Source organism: Macaca nemestrina, chromosome 4 (genome assembly GCF_043159975.1).
Source record: "Macaca nemestrina isolate mMacNem1 chromosome 4, mMacNem.hap1, whole genome shotgun sequence".
In the NCBI taxonomy this organism is placed as follows: domain Eukaryota; kingdom Metazoa; phylum Chordata; class Mammalia; order Primates; family Cercopithecidae; genus Macaca; species Macaca nemestrina.
Window position 1 is genome coordinate 103113595 of NC_092128.1, and position 16882 is coordinate 103130476.

The following is a 16882-nucleotide window of genomic DNA, read 5'->3' on the forward strand; positions in this document are numbered from 1 at the left end:
AAGTGTGAACTTATACATACTCAAACTGGCATTATGTCTAATATATGGTTGACCCTGAATACACATGTGCTATTACTTTTTTTTTTTTTTTTTTTTTTTTGAGACAGTCTCACTCTGTCACCCAGGCTGGAGTGCAGGTGGTACAGTCTCAGCTTACTGCAACCTCCACCTCCCAAGTTCAAGCAATTCTCCTAGCTCAGCCTCCTGAGTAGCTGAGACTACAGGTGCACACCACCACACCTAGCTAATTGTTGTATTTTTAGTAGAGATGGGGGTGTCACCATGTTGGCCTGGCTGGTCTCAAACTCCTGATGTCAGGTGATCCACCCATCTCAGCCTCCCAAAGTGCTAGGATTACAGGTGTGAGCCACTCACCTGGCCTGCTATTACTATTATTTTTAATTCTTTTTTTTTTTAATTTCTTTTTTTCTTAGAGACAGTGTCTCACTCTGTTGCCCAGGCTGGAGTTCAGTGGTGCAATCATAGCTTACTGCAGCCTTAAACTCCTGGGCTCAAGCAATCCTCCCACTTCACCCTCCTAAGTAGCTGGCACTACAGGCGCATGCCACCAGGCCTAGCTAACGTTTCTTAATTTTCTTTTTCTTTTTTTTTTGAGACGGAGTCTCTGTTGCCCAGGCTGAAGTGCAGTGGTGCAATCTCAGCTCACTGCAACCTCCGCCTTCTGGGTTCAAGTGGTTCTCCTGCTTCAGCCTCTCGAGTAGCTGGGACTATAGGTATACGTCACGATGCCCAGCTGATTTTTTGTATTTTTAGTAGAGACGGGATTTCACTATGTTAGCCAGGACGGTCTCGATCTCCTGACCTCATGATCTGCCCACCTCGGCCTCCCAAAGTGCTGGGATTACAGGTGTGAGCCACCGCACCTGGCCATTTTAAATTTTTTTGTAGAGAAATGACCTTTGTATGTTGCCTCAGATGGTCTTGAACTTCTGGGCTCAAGCGATCCTCCCACCTCAGCCTCCCAAAGTGCTGGGGTTATGAGTGTGAGATACCACACTGGCCTATTTTTGATTCTTTAATAACTGAAGAGACTCAAAAGAATTTTTATCTAATGTGTATGATCTAAAAAATAATAAAATGAACAATCCATCACCCAGCTCTAAGGGGGTGTCTCTCATCCCTCATTTTGCTTAAAAATTTGTCCAGGCATTGTGGCTCATGACTGTAATCCCAGCAATTTGGGAGGCTGAGGTAGCTAGATCACGAGCCCAGGAATTTGAGATCAGCCTGTGCAACATGGTGCAACCCTATCTCTAAGAAAAATTAAAAAAAAAAAAATTAGCCAGGCATGGTGGCACATGCCTGTGGTCCCAGCTACTCACAAGGCTGAGGTGGGAAATCACCTGAGCCAGGGGAGTCAAGGCTGCAGTGAGCTGTGATTGTGCCACTGCACTCCAGCCTGGGCAACAGAGACTATGTCTCAAAGGAAAAAAAAAAATTACCATATATTTCCCTTCTCAACAACAGATTGTTTAGTGTGTCAGATTATTGAACTTTATACAAGTTGAATCATACATACATATTACCCTGTGACTTGCTTTTGCTTGCACATTAAGTTTCTGAGCATCATGTCGCTTTGTCTATCAGTAGATCATTTTCACTGCCAGGAAGTATTCTATTGTGTGAATATACTGCAGTTTATTTCCACACTCAATTGTTCATGAGTTCACAAACAATTTTTTTGGTCTTCCCCTCCCCAACCAATGTTTGCTATTATAGGAGGCCCCCCTTGAGCATCATGTGCCTGGAATTGAAAAAAAGAAAGAAAGAAAGAAAAAGAAACAAAAAATACAGTAGTCCCACCATACCTTCGGAGGTTACGTTCTAAGAACCCTACTACACACATGAAACCACAGATAGTACTGAACTCTATATATTACTATGTTTTTTTCCAATACGTACCTATGACAAAGTTTATAAATTAAGCATAGTAAGAGATTAACAATAACTAACAACAAAATTAGAGGCCGGGCACGGTGGCTCACGCCTGTAATCCCAGCACTTCAGGAGGCCAAGGTGGGTGGATCACGAGGTCAGGAGTTCAAGACCATCCTGGCTAACATGGTGAAACCCCGTCTCTACTATAAACACAAAAAAATTAGCCAGGTGTGGTGGCGGGTGCCTGTAGCCCCAGCTACTCAGGAGGCTGAAGCAGGAGAATGGCGTGAACCCGGGAGGCAGAGCTTGCAGTGAGCCGAGATTGCGCCACTGCACTCCAGCCCGGGTGACAGAGCGAGACCCCATCTCAAAAAAAAAAAGAACAATTATAACAATATACTGTAATAAAAGTGATGCAAATATGATCTCTCCCTCAAAATATCTTATTGTACTGCATTCACCCTTCCTGTGATTGAGATGATAAAATGCCTATATGATTAGGTGAATGACAGGCATTGTGACTAGCGTCAGGCTACTATTGACCTTCTGATGATATGTCAAAAGGAGGACCACCTGCTTCAGGTGATCCTGGACCATTGAGCCATATGATGTTGATGGTTGAGTGTCAGGAGGAAACCAAATTGATGACTACCAACCAGGACAATAGTGTAGACCTCAAGGATACATTGGACAAAGAGATGGAATGTCCTGAGTGGGACAGAAAAGGACAACCGGAGATTTCATCACGCTACTCAGAATGCCAAGCAATTTAAAACTTACAAGTTGTCCTCAGCAAATGCAAAAGAACTGAAATCACAAAAGTCTCTCAGACCACAGTGCAATTAAATTAGAACTCAGGATTAATAAACTCATTCAAAACCACACAACTACATGGAAATTGAACAGCCTGCTCCTGAATGACTCCTAGGTAAATAATGAAATTAAGACAGAAATCAAGAAGTTCTTTGAAACCAATGAGAACAAAGCGACAATGTACCAGAATGTCTGGGACACAGCTAAAGCAGTGTTAAGAGGGAAATTTATAGCACTAAATGCCCCCATCAGAAAGCTAGAAAGCTCTCAAATTGACACCCTAACATCACAACTAAAAGAATTAGAGAAGCAAGAGCAAACAAATCCAAAAGCTAGCAGAAGACGAGAAGTAACTAAGATCAGAGCAGAACTGAAGGAGATAGAGACATGAAAAATCCTTCAAAAAAATCAATGAATCCAGGAGCTGATTTTTTTAAACAAACTAACAAAATACATAGACCACTAGCTAGACAAATAAAGAAGAAGGGAGAGAAGAATCAAATAGACACAATAAAAAATGATAAAGGGGATATCACCACTGACCCCACAGAGATACAAACTACCATCAGATAATACTATAAACACCTTTACACAAATAAACTAGAAAATCTAGAAGAAATTGATAAATTCCTGGACACATACACCCTCCCAAGATTAAACCAGGAAGAAGCTGAATCCCTGAATAGACCAATAACAAGTTCTTAAACTGAGGCAGTAATTAATAGCCTACCAACCAAAAAAAGCCCAGGACCAGATGGATTCACAGGTGAATTCTACCAGAGGTACAAAAAAAGAGCTGGTACATTCCTTCTGAAGCATTCCAAACAACTGAAGAGGAGGCACTCCTCCCTAACTCATATTATGAGGCCAGCATCATCCTGATACCAAAACCTGGCAGACACACAACAACAACAAAAACTTCAGGCCAATATCCCTGATGAACATCAATGTGAAAATCCTCAATAAAATACTGGCAAACTGAATCCAGCAGCACATCAAAAAGCTTATCCACTATGATCAAGTCCACTTCATCCCTGTGATGCAAGGCTGGTTCAACATATGCAAATCAATAGACCTAATCCATCACATAAACAGAACCAATGACCAAAACCACATGATCATCTCAAAAGATGCAGAAAAGGCCTTTGATAAAATTCAACATCCTTTCATGTTAAAAGCTCTCAATAAACTAGGTGTTGATGAAACATATCTCAAAAAAATAAGAGCTATTTATGACAAACCCATAGCCAGTATCATACTGAATGGGCAAAAGCAGGAAGCATTCTCTTTGAAAACCAGTACAACACAAAGATGCCCTCTCTCACCACTCCTATTCAACATAGTATTGGAAGTTCTGGCCAGGGCAATTAGGCAAGAGAAAGAAATAAGGGGTATTCAAATGGGAAGAGAGGAAGTCAAATTGTCTCTGTTTGCAGACAAAATTATTCTATATTTAGAAAACCCCACCGCCTCAGCTCAAAAACTCCTTAAACTGATAAGCAACTTCAGCAAAGTCTCAGGATACAAAATCTATGTGCAGAAATCACAAGCTTTCCTTTACACCAACAATAGACAAGTAGAGAGCCAAATCATAATGAACTCACATTCACAATTGCTACAAAGAGAATAAAACACCTAGGAATGCAGCTAACAAGGGACATGAAAGACCTCTTCAAGGAGAACTACAAACCACTGCTCAAGGAAATAAGAGAAGACACAAACAAATTTAAAAAAAAAATCCATCCTCATGGATAGGAAGAATCAATATTGTGAGATGGCCATACTGACCAAAGTAATTTATCAATTCAATGTTATTCCCATTAAACTATCATTGACATTCTTCACAGAATTAGAAAAAACTACTTTAAATTTCATATGGAACCAAAAAAGAGCCTGTATATCCAAGACAATTGTAAGCAAAAAGAACAAAGTTGGAGGCCTCAAGCTACCTGACTTCAAACTATACTACCAGGCTACAGTAACCAAAAAAGCATGGTATTGGTACCAAAACAGACATATAGACCAATGGAACAGAAGAGAGACCTCAGAAATAACACCACACATCTACAGTCATCTGCTCTTTGACAAGCCTGACAAAAACAAGCAATGGGGAAAGGATTCCCTATTTAATAAGTGGTGCTGGGAAAACTGGCTAGCCATGCACAGGAAACTGAAACTAGACCCCTTCCTTACACCTTATACAAAAAATAACTCAACATAGATTAAAGATGTAAATGTAAAACTGAAAATCATAAAAACCCTAGAAGAAAACCTAGGCAATACCATTCAGTACATAGGTACGAACAAAGATTTCATGACGAAAATGCCAAAAGCAATTGCAACAAAAGCCCAAATTGCCAAATGGTATCTAATTAAACTAAAGAGCTGCACAGCAAAAGAAACTATCATCTGAGTGAATACGCAACCTACAGAATGGGAGAAGATTTTTGCACTCTACCCATTCAACAAAGGTCTAATACCCAGAATCTACAAGGAACTTAAACAAATGTACAAGAATAAAATAGCCCCATCAAAAAGTGGACAAATAATATGAACAGCCACTTCTCTAAAGAAGACATCTACATGGCCAACAAACATATGATAAAAAGCTCAACATCACTGATCATTAGAGAAATACAAATCAAAACCATAATAAGATACCATCTCACACCAGTCAGAATGGCGATTATTAAAAAGCCAAGAAACAAAAGATGCTGGTGAGGCTATGGAGAAATAGGAACACTTTTATACCACTGGGGGAAATGTAAATTAGTTCCAACATTGTGGAAGACGGTGTGGCGATTTCTCAAGGATCTAGAATCAGAAATATCATTTGACCCAGCAATCTCATTACTGGATATATAGCCAAAGGAATATAAATCACTCTACTATAAAGACATGTGCACGTATGTTTAATGCAGCACTGTTTATAGTAGCAAAGACATGGAACCAACAAAAATGCTCATCAATGATAAACTGGATAAAGAAAATGTGGTACATATACACCATGGAATACCACGCAGCCATAAACAGGAATGAGATCATGTCCTTTGTGGGGACATGGATGAAGCTGGAAGTCCTCATCCTCAGCAAACTAACACAGTAACAGAAAACCAAACACTGCATGTTCTCACTCAGTGCGAGCTGAATAATGAAAACACATGGACACAGGGAGGGGAACAATACACACTGTGGCCTGTCAGGGGTGGGAGGCAAGGGGAGGAAGAACATCAGGACAAACAGTTAATGCATGCATGTTGGACTTAAAACTTAGATGACAGGTTGATAGGTATAGCAAACCACCATGGTACATGTATACCTATCTAACAAACCTACATGTTCTGCACATGTATCCCGGAACTTACAGTAAAATATATAAATAAAAAAGAAAGATATATTTTTTAAAAAACACCCTTATGAGTTATTTCTGGAATTTTCAATTTAGCATTTTCAGACTGCAGTTGACTGCAGGGAATTAAAACCATGGAACCTTGGATAAGGGGGAACTACTGTACAAGCAGGTTGCTAAGATCAGTCTTGTGTACGTCTCCTGATAGGTGTGTATGAGAGTTTCTCTACAGTGCACACCTAGAAATGGAATTGCTAAGCCATAGTGTATGTGTATCTTCAGTTTGTTAGGTTTCTACTATCTATTACTGTATAACAACCCTTCCCAAAACTTGGGGCCTCATAGTGAATCATAATAGAGTGGTAGTAGGCTCACACCTATAATCCCAGCACTTTGGGAGGCCAAGGTGGGAAGATCACACAAGCACGGGAGTTTTAGACCAGTCTGGGTAACAAAGCAAGACCTGATCTTGCTTTGTTAAAAAAAAAAAAAAAAAAAGCAGGGCATGGTGGCAAGTGCCTGTAGTCCCAGCTGCTCAGCAGGCTGAGGTAGGAGGATCACTTGAGCCTAGGAGGTCAAGGCTGCCGTGAGCTATGATCATGCCACTTGCACTCCAGGCTGAGTGGCAGAGTGAGACCCTATCTCTAAAATGAAAAAAAAAAAAAAAGTTTTAAAACTGTGGTAATGGTTGCACAACTTTTTAAATGTACTAAAAATCACCCAACTGTACACTTATATGGTTGAATTCTATGGTATGTAAGTTATACCATAAAGTTGTTTTTTAAAAAATTACATAGCTTAAAAAACAATAAAAGTCATTTATTTTGCTCAAGGATCTGGTATTTGGGCAGAGATTAGCAGGGATGTTTCATCTGCTCCGAGGATGAACTGTCAATTGGAGGATCCAAATTCTAGGATCCTCACATGACTGCAACTTGGTACTGGCTGGCAAGGGAGCCTCTCTCTGGGACTGTGTGGGCTTCCTGACAGCATGGTGGCTAGGCTCCAAGAACAAGTATTCCAAGAGACCTGAACAGACAGAAGCTGCAGGCTTCTTCTGACCCAGCATTTGACGTCCCAGAGTGTTACTTCTGCTGCATTCTTTTTTTGAGATGGAGTCTCGCTCTGTCACCCGGTCTGGAGTGCAGTGGTGGGATCTCAGCTCACTGCAGCCTCTTCCTCCCGGGTTCAAGTGACTCTCCTGCCTCAGCCTCCTGAGTGTTTGGGACTACAGGCACGTGCCACAGTGTTTTGTATGTTTAGTAGAGACGGGGTTTCACCATGTTGGCCAGGCTGGTCTCCGAACTCCTGACCATATGATCTGCCCGCCTCAGCCTCCCAAAGTGCTGGGATTACAGGAATGAGCCACCGCGCCCGGCTACTTCTGCTGCATTCTATTGGCCAAGAAGTCACTAAGACCAGCCCAGATTTAAGGAGAAGGGACTCAACCTCTCAATGGGAACAGTATCAGAAAATGTGGCCATCTTCAATGTATCATACAAGGTAATTCCAAATGGTTTCCCAAGTGGTAGTACCAATGACATTCCCACTTGTGAGATATGCTCTTTGACCTCACCAACACATGACAGACTTTTAAATTTTTGCTGTTCAAGTGAGTATACAAGTGTTGTGGACTTATTTTGTATTTCCTAATTTCTAAGAAATTTGAGCACCTTTTCAAATGCTTATTGGTTGTTCATATCTCATCTGTGAAATTTTGCTCAAGTTTTTTATTCATTGTATTATAGAGTACTCTTTTTCTTATTTGTAGGAAATCTTTCTATATTCTCAATACTAGTTGTCTTAGTTTGTTTTCTGATGTATAACAATACCACAGATTGAATAATGTATAAACACTAGAAGTTTTTTGGGCTCATAGTTCTGGAGGCTGTGAAGTCCAAAAGCATGGCACAGGATCTGGCACATGAGGGCCTTCATGCTGTCTCATCCCATGGTGGAAGGCACAAGAGCAAGAACAGATGGGAGCTGAACTTCACCCTTTTATCACAAACCCACTCCCATGATAACTAACCCACTCCCCCAGTAATGTCATTAATACATTTACGAGGACAGATCACTCACTAACTCACTGCCTCTTAAAGGTTCCACCTCTTAATACTACACAATGCAATTAAATTTCAATGTGAAGGCCAGGTGTGGTGGCTCATGCCTGCAATCCCAGCATTTTGGGAGAACAAGGCAGGAGGACCACTTGAGGCCAGGAGTTCAAGACTAGCCTGGGCAACACAGTGAGACTCCATCTCTACAAAACATAAAAAATTAGCCAGGCATGGTGGCACATGGCTTTGGTCCCAGCTACTCAGGAGGATGAGCCAGGAGGATCACTTGAATCCAGAAGTTCAAGGTTTTAGTGAGCTTTGATTGTACCACTGCACTCCAGCCTGGGCAACAGAGCAAGACTCTGACACTAATAATAATAATAATAATAATAATAATAATAATAAAAACAAAAATAAATAATTTCCCCAAGTGTTTTGCAGAGGACATTCAAAACACAGCACTAGTCCATTGTCAGTTACGTAGATGCAAATATCTTCTTCCAGTTTGCGGATTGGCCTTTTGCTTTCTTTACAGTATCTTTGGATGAACAGATACACATGTGGGTCTTTTTCTTCTTCTTCAAGACAAGGTCTCACTCTGACATTCAGGCTGGAGTAGTGTGGCGTGATCATGACTCACTGTAGCCTCAACCTCCTGGGCTCAAGTGATCCTCTCACCTCAGCCGCCTGATTAGCTGGGACTACAGGCATGTCCTCCCATGATGCCTAGCTAACTTTTTTGAGTTTCTGTAGAGACAAGGTTTTGCCACATTGCCCAGGCTGGTCTCCTCCTCCTGGACTCAAGTGATCCTCCTGCCTTCGCCTCCCCAAGTGCTGAGATTATAGGCGTGAGCCACCACAAGCAGCCTGGGTCCTTCTCAAGATATTTCCTCCTATTCCTTTGGTCAATTTGACTAACTCTGCATTAAAGCCATTCTGTCTTTGTTGTTGCTTTATAACTCAATAATTTATAATTTTATAATGGGGGAAGAGTTTCTACACAATGATATTGATAATCTGTGCTGGCCAGAATAGCATATCTCATTGTGAAAAAGGCAAAAATAGGTCACATCCCAGTTTTATAAATAAGGAAATAAGGTCAAACCCAGGACTCCTGACTTTTAATTGAGTTTTCACTCCATCTCCCTAAAAACTTCCTATCACTATATAAATCAAAAGTGCTGGTTTGAGGAAAATAAGGGGCTGGCTTTGCTGCGTGTATTCAATCATTTCTGCTCAACAAATGTTAATTCCATCTTTTTTAGCAGTGATCAGATACACAGGCATGTAGACACTCTTTGTGAAGTGCTAGGTATGTGTAAGCTATTACTATTATTATCATTGTGGTATAAGAGATATATCTGGGGCCAGGCACCGTGGCTCATGCCTGTAATCCCAGCACTTTGGGAGGCCAAAGTGGGCAGATCACGAGGTCAGGAGATCGAGACCATCCTGGCTAACACAGTGAAACCCTGTCTCTATTAAAACTACAAAAAATTAGCCGGGCGTGGTGGCACGTGCCTACTCAGCTACTCAGGAGGCTGAGGCAGGAGAATCATTTGAACCCAGGAGGCAGAGGTTGCAGTGAGCCGAGATCACACCATTGCATTCCAGCCTGGACTACACAGCGAGACTCTGTCCAAAATAAGAAAAGAAAAGAAAGAGATATATTTGGATCCTAGCACTTTGGGTGGGTGGATCGCTTGAAGTCAGAAGTTCAAGACCAGGCTGGCCAACATGATGAAACCCCATCTCTACTAAAAATACAAAAATTAGCCAGGCGTGGTGGTGGGTGCCTGTAATCTCAGCTAATTGGGAGGCTGAGACAGGAAGAATCACTTGAACCCAAGAGGCAGAGGTTGCAGTGAGCTGAGATCACACTACTGCGCTCCAGTCTGGGGTGACAGAGCAAGACTCTATCTCGAAAAAAAAAAAAAAAAATCAGCAAAAGACATGAACAGATACTTCTTAAAAGAAGACACATATGTGGCCAACAAGCACATGAAAAAATGCTCTCTATCACTAATCATTAGAGAAATGCAAATCAAAAAAACAATGAGGTAACATCTCATACCAGCAAGCATGGCTAATCCTAAAAAGTCAGAAAATAACCGATATTACTGAGGTTGTAGAGAAAAGGGAATGCTTATACACTGTTGGTGGGAATTGGGAATGGAAACTAGTTTGGCCACTGTGGAAAGCAGTTTGGAGATTTCTAAAAGAACTTAAAAAAAAACTACCATTCAATTTAGCAATCCCATTACTGGGTATATAACCAAAGGAATATAAATCATTCTACCAAAAACACACATGCACATATATGTTCACTGCAGCACTGTTCACAATAGCAAAGACATGGAATTAACCTAGATGCCCATCAATGGTAGACTGGATAAAGAAAACGTGGTCCATATACACCATAGGCATAGAAAAGAATGAAATTATGTCCTTTGCAGCAACATGGACAGAGCTGGAGGCCATTATCCTAATCCTAAGCAAATTAACACAGAACAGAAAACCAAATACCACATGATCTTTTTGGTTTTGTTTTTTGTTTTTTGTTTTTTTTGAGACAGAGTCTGTGATGCAATTCTGGGCTCACTGCAACCTCCGCCTCCCAGGTTCAAGTGATTCTCCTGCCTCAGCCTCCTGAGTAGCTGGGATTACAGGCATGCGCCACCACACCCCGCTACTTTTTGTATTTTTAGTAGAGACAGGGTTTCACCATGTTGCTCAGGCTGGTCTTGATCTCCTGACCTTGTGATCCTCCTGCCTCGGCCTCCCAAAGTGCTGGGACTACAGGCGTGAGCCACCACCCCAGCCACCACACGTTCTTATTTATCTCACTTTATAAATGAAGTCCACATGGACACAGAGGGGAAAAATAGACACCGGGCCTACTTGAGGGTGGAGGTTGGGAGGAGAGCGAGGATCAACAAACTTCCTATCAGGTACTATGCTCACTACCCCGGTAACGAAATCATTTGTACATCAAACCCCCGCGACACGCATTTTACCCATGTTACAGACCTGCACATGTACCCCCTGAGCTGAAAATAAAAGTTGAAAGAAAAAAAAAAAAAAAAAAAAATTCCCTTTGGGGAAAAACTCACTCATCTGCCCTCTCCGGCGATGGCTCATTGATGTAATTCAAACAGCTTCCCATCATCTTTAAGGAAGCAAATGACTCTTTCCCATTCCCCTTCTTTCTCATAGTGCTGCCCTTCTCCTGGCCCCAGGCTGCTGGAGAAACCAAGGAAAGCAGACAGGGCCCTACCTTCCAGAAGCCTTAGGAGCACCACAGCCATGGGCATGGGAAGGATGCCCTTGGGATTCTCACGAAAGATGTACCTGTGACGGGCAAAGTCCAGTGAGACCAGGATGGGAGCTCCAGATAGAAGGACAACAGAGAAGAAGGAACAGAGGATGAAGTCCCTGTGCCAGGAGGCTTCCTGCAGGGGGAGGTGTGAGGGGTTGGTGGAGGTGAGGAGAAGTCACGCGGCGCAGGACGCTGTAGGTGCCTGGGGAGCAGTGGAGGCAGTGAAGAGCTGTCATCAGGAAAGCGACATAGGAGACGTGCTGTTTCATTTATTTATTTATTTATTTTTGAGACAGAGCCTTGCTCTGTCACCCAGGCTGGAGTGCAGTGGGGCAATCTCTGCTCACTGCAACCTCCACCTCCCGGGCTCAAGTGATTCTCATGCCTCATCTTCCCAAGTAGCTGGGATTACAGGCACGTGACACCATGCCTGGCCAATTTTTTTTTTCTTTTTTTGTATTTTTAGTAGAGACGGGGTTTCACCATGTTGGTCAGACTGGTCTCAAACTCCTGACCTCAGGTGATCCGCCCACCTTGGCCTCCCAAAGTGTTGGGATTACAGGCGTGAGCCACCGTGCCGGGCCTCGAGATGTGCCATTTTAGAAAGATCTGTCCTCACAGACGCATGGAAGAAGCTAGGAATGAGGGAGAGAAGAAATGAGGAGAAACAGGCCCGACTCCTCCCAGGTGAACCTCCTCCCTTGGCCTCCCAGGCCCTCACTCCTTCCGTTCCCCTCATTTACTAGGAGAGGAACTGTGTCCAGAGCGCCCCAAAACCTGAAGGCAGAATGCAGTCCTGGATTGTTGTGGATCTTGGCCACGTTTTAAAAGAGACCTTGCTGAGCCCATGTCCTGAATAAAATGAAGGAAATGGACTCCTGGCTTCCAAATATTTCTTCAGATGGGAGACTGCTCAAACGAAGTCCTGCCCTGATAAAATGAGGAGTACGGCAGCAAGGGGGCGCTCCCCCAGTACGTGGCGGTCCGGGCTCCCTCACTCAGGGATCTGTGACTCAGGGTTTCCAGCACTCTAGCTGGCTTTCCTGCTTCAACCACGTTCTTTTTTGGGGTGTATTTGAATATTAAGCTAATACTTGTTTCATTGCTTTAAACGAGGTGTGCTTTTGAGAAGCATGGTCAATACAGCAGGAGTGAATGTTTGTATGCCCCTGTAGCTTAATAAGGAGAGCATAATTCATTTAAAATGGACTGACTCCCATCCTAAGCCTGACCAGCACTCCATTCTTATATTAAAGAAATAATCCAAAAGGAAAAAGAAAAGTTATAAGCATGAAGTTCTCTGTCACAACATTTTACATAATAGTGAAAACTTGGAACCACCAACAGAGAATCGAGTTACGCACTTAAGTATAATACTAAGTGTGATACTCAGTGTGATGATGGACAACTAATAAAACATGCATTGTGAGGCTGGGTGCAGGGGCTCACACCTGTAATTTCAGCACTTTGGGAGGCCGAGGTGGGTGAATCTATCTGAGGTCAGGAGTTTGAGACCAGCCTGACCAACATGGTAAAACCTGTCTCTACTAAAAATATAAAAATTAGCCAGGCGTGGTTGAGGGCACCTGTAAACCCAGCTACTCAGGAGGCTGAGGCAGGAGAATTGCTTGAACCTGAGAGGCAGAGGTTGCAGTGAGCTTAGATGGCACCACTGCACTCCAGCCTGGGGGACAGAGTGAGACTGTCTTGCTCACACCTATAATCTCAGCACTTTGGGGGTCCATAGCAGGTGAATCACTGGAGCCCAGGAGTTTGAGACCAGCCTGAGACTCCATCTCTATGCAAAAAAAAACAAAAACAAAAACAAAAACAGGCCGATGTGGTGGCTGGCTGGGTGTGGTGGCTCCCACCTGTAATCCCAGCACTTTGGCAGGCCGAGGCGGGTGGATGACCTAAGGTCAGGAGTTCGAGACCAGTGTGACCAACATGGTGAAATCCCATCTCTACTAGATACAAAAAATTAACCAGGTGTGGTGATGCATGCCTGTAATCCCAACTATTTGGGAGGCTGAGGCAGGAGAATGGCTTGAACCAGGAGGTGGAGGTTGCAGTGAGCCAAGATTGCACCACTGAACCCCAGGCTGGGCAGCAAGAGTGAAACTCCGTCTAAATAAATAAATAAATAAATAAATAAATAAATAAAATTTAAAAACAAACAAACCAATCATTGTGAATGCTGGGGGAAGGTAGAAAAGAGGAAAATGCAGAATACAAAATTAGACAAAGGGACGAGGCACCTGGGAGAATAGGAGTCAAACTCGCTTCCGTCTTCATTTCTTCTTCTCTTCTTCCTGTATTTTTTCTCCATTTCTTCCACAAGAACTGTGAGAACATGGGAAATGAGCTAATTTATTAGGGTGATTTACTACAGTGATTTTCTTCTGCTTTTAAGTTGTTACTCTTTGGGAGGGCAGGAGCTTAGAATCCAAGTGCAATAAAAGGTAGAGAAGACACTGTGTGTGGGTAAAAGCAGCGCAGAGCTTCCTGGGCCATCTCAGCTAGACCAGTGCCTTTTTCTTTCCCCCCGGGCCCTGAATATATCTCCATCACCTTCCTGAATGCCATGGGGTAACCATCTGGTTTTGAAACAAGCTGTGAGGAGCCTGGCACGTAGTAGGCACTCGATGAAAACTGTGACAATAACAAAGCGTTCCTTTGTAATGCAGGGCTCTATTGTTTTGGCTTTCAGAGAAGGCAATGTAACTGACATACTGAGATCATTAAACAGCAAAGGAACTAAGAAGGCAAAAGAAAGCAGTGCTTTCAACTATTTCTGTTTTCCAGAATACTTGTTGAAACTGTAAAAGGAGATTTAGAATCACAAAAAGTAGGCCAAGGGTAAGAAAAACTCTTCATACCCAAGAGAATTCAGCTGACCAAATTAAGTCTAATCCAGAATAAACAGCTCTCATCTGGAAATCTAGCAGTTCCAGAAAGTACTGTCCAAGGGGAAAAAGACTCACAATGTTGATCTGCATAATTATATAACCCCTTAAGAAAGCAGCAGGAAGCACTATGGTGCTGGAGTGCACAGGGAAAATCAAATGTGAGCACAAGCAAAGCTGGGCTCACTCGAGAAAATAACAGTTCTCAGTTTCTTCTGAAAGAACAGTTTGTTCTTTCTGTACCCCTCTCTGTGAACCTCTTGTAATACCTCATGCCAATAATGAGAGTAGTTATGCAGATCAAATTCCTTACCGATAATGCTCCATCTTCTAACCATCAGTGAAAATTAATCTTTTTGTTTCATTCACTCATCCAATAATAAGTGATTACTAACATATATTGAACAATTACTACACTATGTGCCAGGAGATGTGCTAACAACTTCAAATGCATAATAGATATTTAGTTACTCTTATTAGTAGATAGTCTTCCCAATTTTTGCAGGAAAAACTTGAGCCGAAGTAGAACTCAAATTTAGATCAAGCTGGGCAAAGTGGTGTAAGCCTGTAGTCCCAGCTATTCAAAAGGCCTCCGAGGCAGGAGGGTTGCTTGAGGTCAGGAGTTCAAAGCCAGCTTGGGCAACACAGCAAGACTCTGTCTCAAAAAAAAAAAAAAAAAGGATCATACCTAACATATGTAATTCATCACACTCAAATGGCAAGAGAGCTTTAGAGCTGGGAAATACACTTAGCAATCTTCAAGTTCAGATGCCCTCATTATTGCTTACCTTCTTCTATTATGAAAAATTTCAAATATATTCAATAGCAGTCAAAGAGCATAATAAACTTATTTTTATACTATAGTAAAACTATAGTAAACCACTCAGTGTCAATAATTATCAATGTATGGCCGATCTTGTTTCATATTTACCCACACTCATTTTCCTCCTGATATCTCATATAACATTTTTTGCTGTTTTTTAAACTTATTTGGAAATAATTTCAAATTTACAAGTAAGTTGCAAAGATGAAAATAATAAAAAGAACACCCATTACCATTTATCTAGATTCACCTGTTAACATTGTATCCCCTCTCCTTTATTTGTACACGCTATCTCCCCCTGCACAAACACACTCACACACACTTTTTTCTGAACTATTTGAGGCTACATTATAAACATCATTATCTTTTACCCCTAAATACTTAATGTGTATTTCCCAAGAAAAGGACATTCTCTTATGTACCATGGTACAGTTATCAAATTCAATAAATGTAAACTAATTCAATCATTTTATTTTCTCTACCACTTGTATTCCAATTTTGTGAATTGACCCAATAATGTTATTTTTTTATTTTTTATTTTTTTCCTATAGAGATGGGGTTTTGCCATGTTGCCCAGTCTGGTCTTGTACTCTTGGACTCAATCCATCCATCCACCTTGGCCTCTCAAAGTGCTGGGATCACAGATGGGAGTCACTGTACCCGACCCCAATAATGTTCTTTACAGCATTTCTTTTCCCTCCATTACAGGACCCAGTTTTAGGTCAGGTATTGCATTCAATTGTCAGTTTTATTTTATTATTTTATTTTATTTATTTTTGAGACAGTCTCACTCTGTTGCCCAGGCTGGAGTGCAGTGGTGATCTTGGCTCACTGCAACCTCTACCTCCCAGGTCAAGCCATTGTCCTGCCTCAGCCTCCCAAGTAGCTGGGATTGCAGGCGCATGCCACCATGCCTGGCTAATTTTTGTATTTTTTGTAGAGACAGGGTTTCGTCATGTTGGCCAGGCTGGTCTTGAACTCCTGACATCTGGTGATCCACCCACCTCGGCCTCCAAAAGTGCTGGAATTACAGACATGAGCCACTGCACCCAGCCTGTCAGTCTCTTTTAATTAAGAAAATTTCGGCCTGGCGCAGTGGCTCATGCCTGTAATCCCAGCACTTTGGGAGGCCGAGGCGGGCGGATAACAAGGTCAGGAGATCGAGACCATCCTGGCTAACATGATGAAACCCTGTCTCTCCTAAAAATACCCCAAAAAAAGAAAGAAAATTAGCTGGGCGTGGTGGCAGGTGCCTGTAGCCCCAGCTACTCGGGAGGCTGAGGCAGGAGAATGGTGTGAACCCGGGAGGCGGGGCTTGCAGTGAGCTGAGATCGCACCACTGCACTCCAGCCTGGGTGACAGAGCAAGACTCCGTCTCAAAAAAAAAAAAAAGGAAAAAAAGAAAAAAAAGAAAATTTCCCAAACCTTTGTCCTTTATGACATAGACTTTTTAGAAAAATAAATTCCTTTTTCTTTCTCCTTTTAAGATGTTCCTTGTGTGGAGGTTGTCTGCTGTTTCCTTATGATTAGATCCAAGATGTGCACTCTTGGCCAGTATACTGACTAGGTGACATTGTGTCCTTTACAGGGTATCACATCTGGAGGCATATGATGGCCAGTGTCAATACTGATCACCAGTTAAGGTTGTTGCCTGATTTCATCCCTGTACAATTACTGTTGCCTGATTTCATCCCTGTACAATTTCATCCCTGT

General features: G+C 42.3%; 1 pseudogene; it reads right to left on the reverse strand.

The window, feature by feature from the left end:
- LOC105475837 (protein C-mannosyl-transferase DPY19L1-like) overlaps positions 1-16882 on the reverse strand; it is a 105398-nt pseudogene that overhangs the window by 8879 nt on the left and 79637 nt on the right.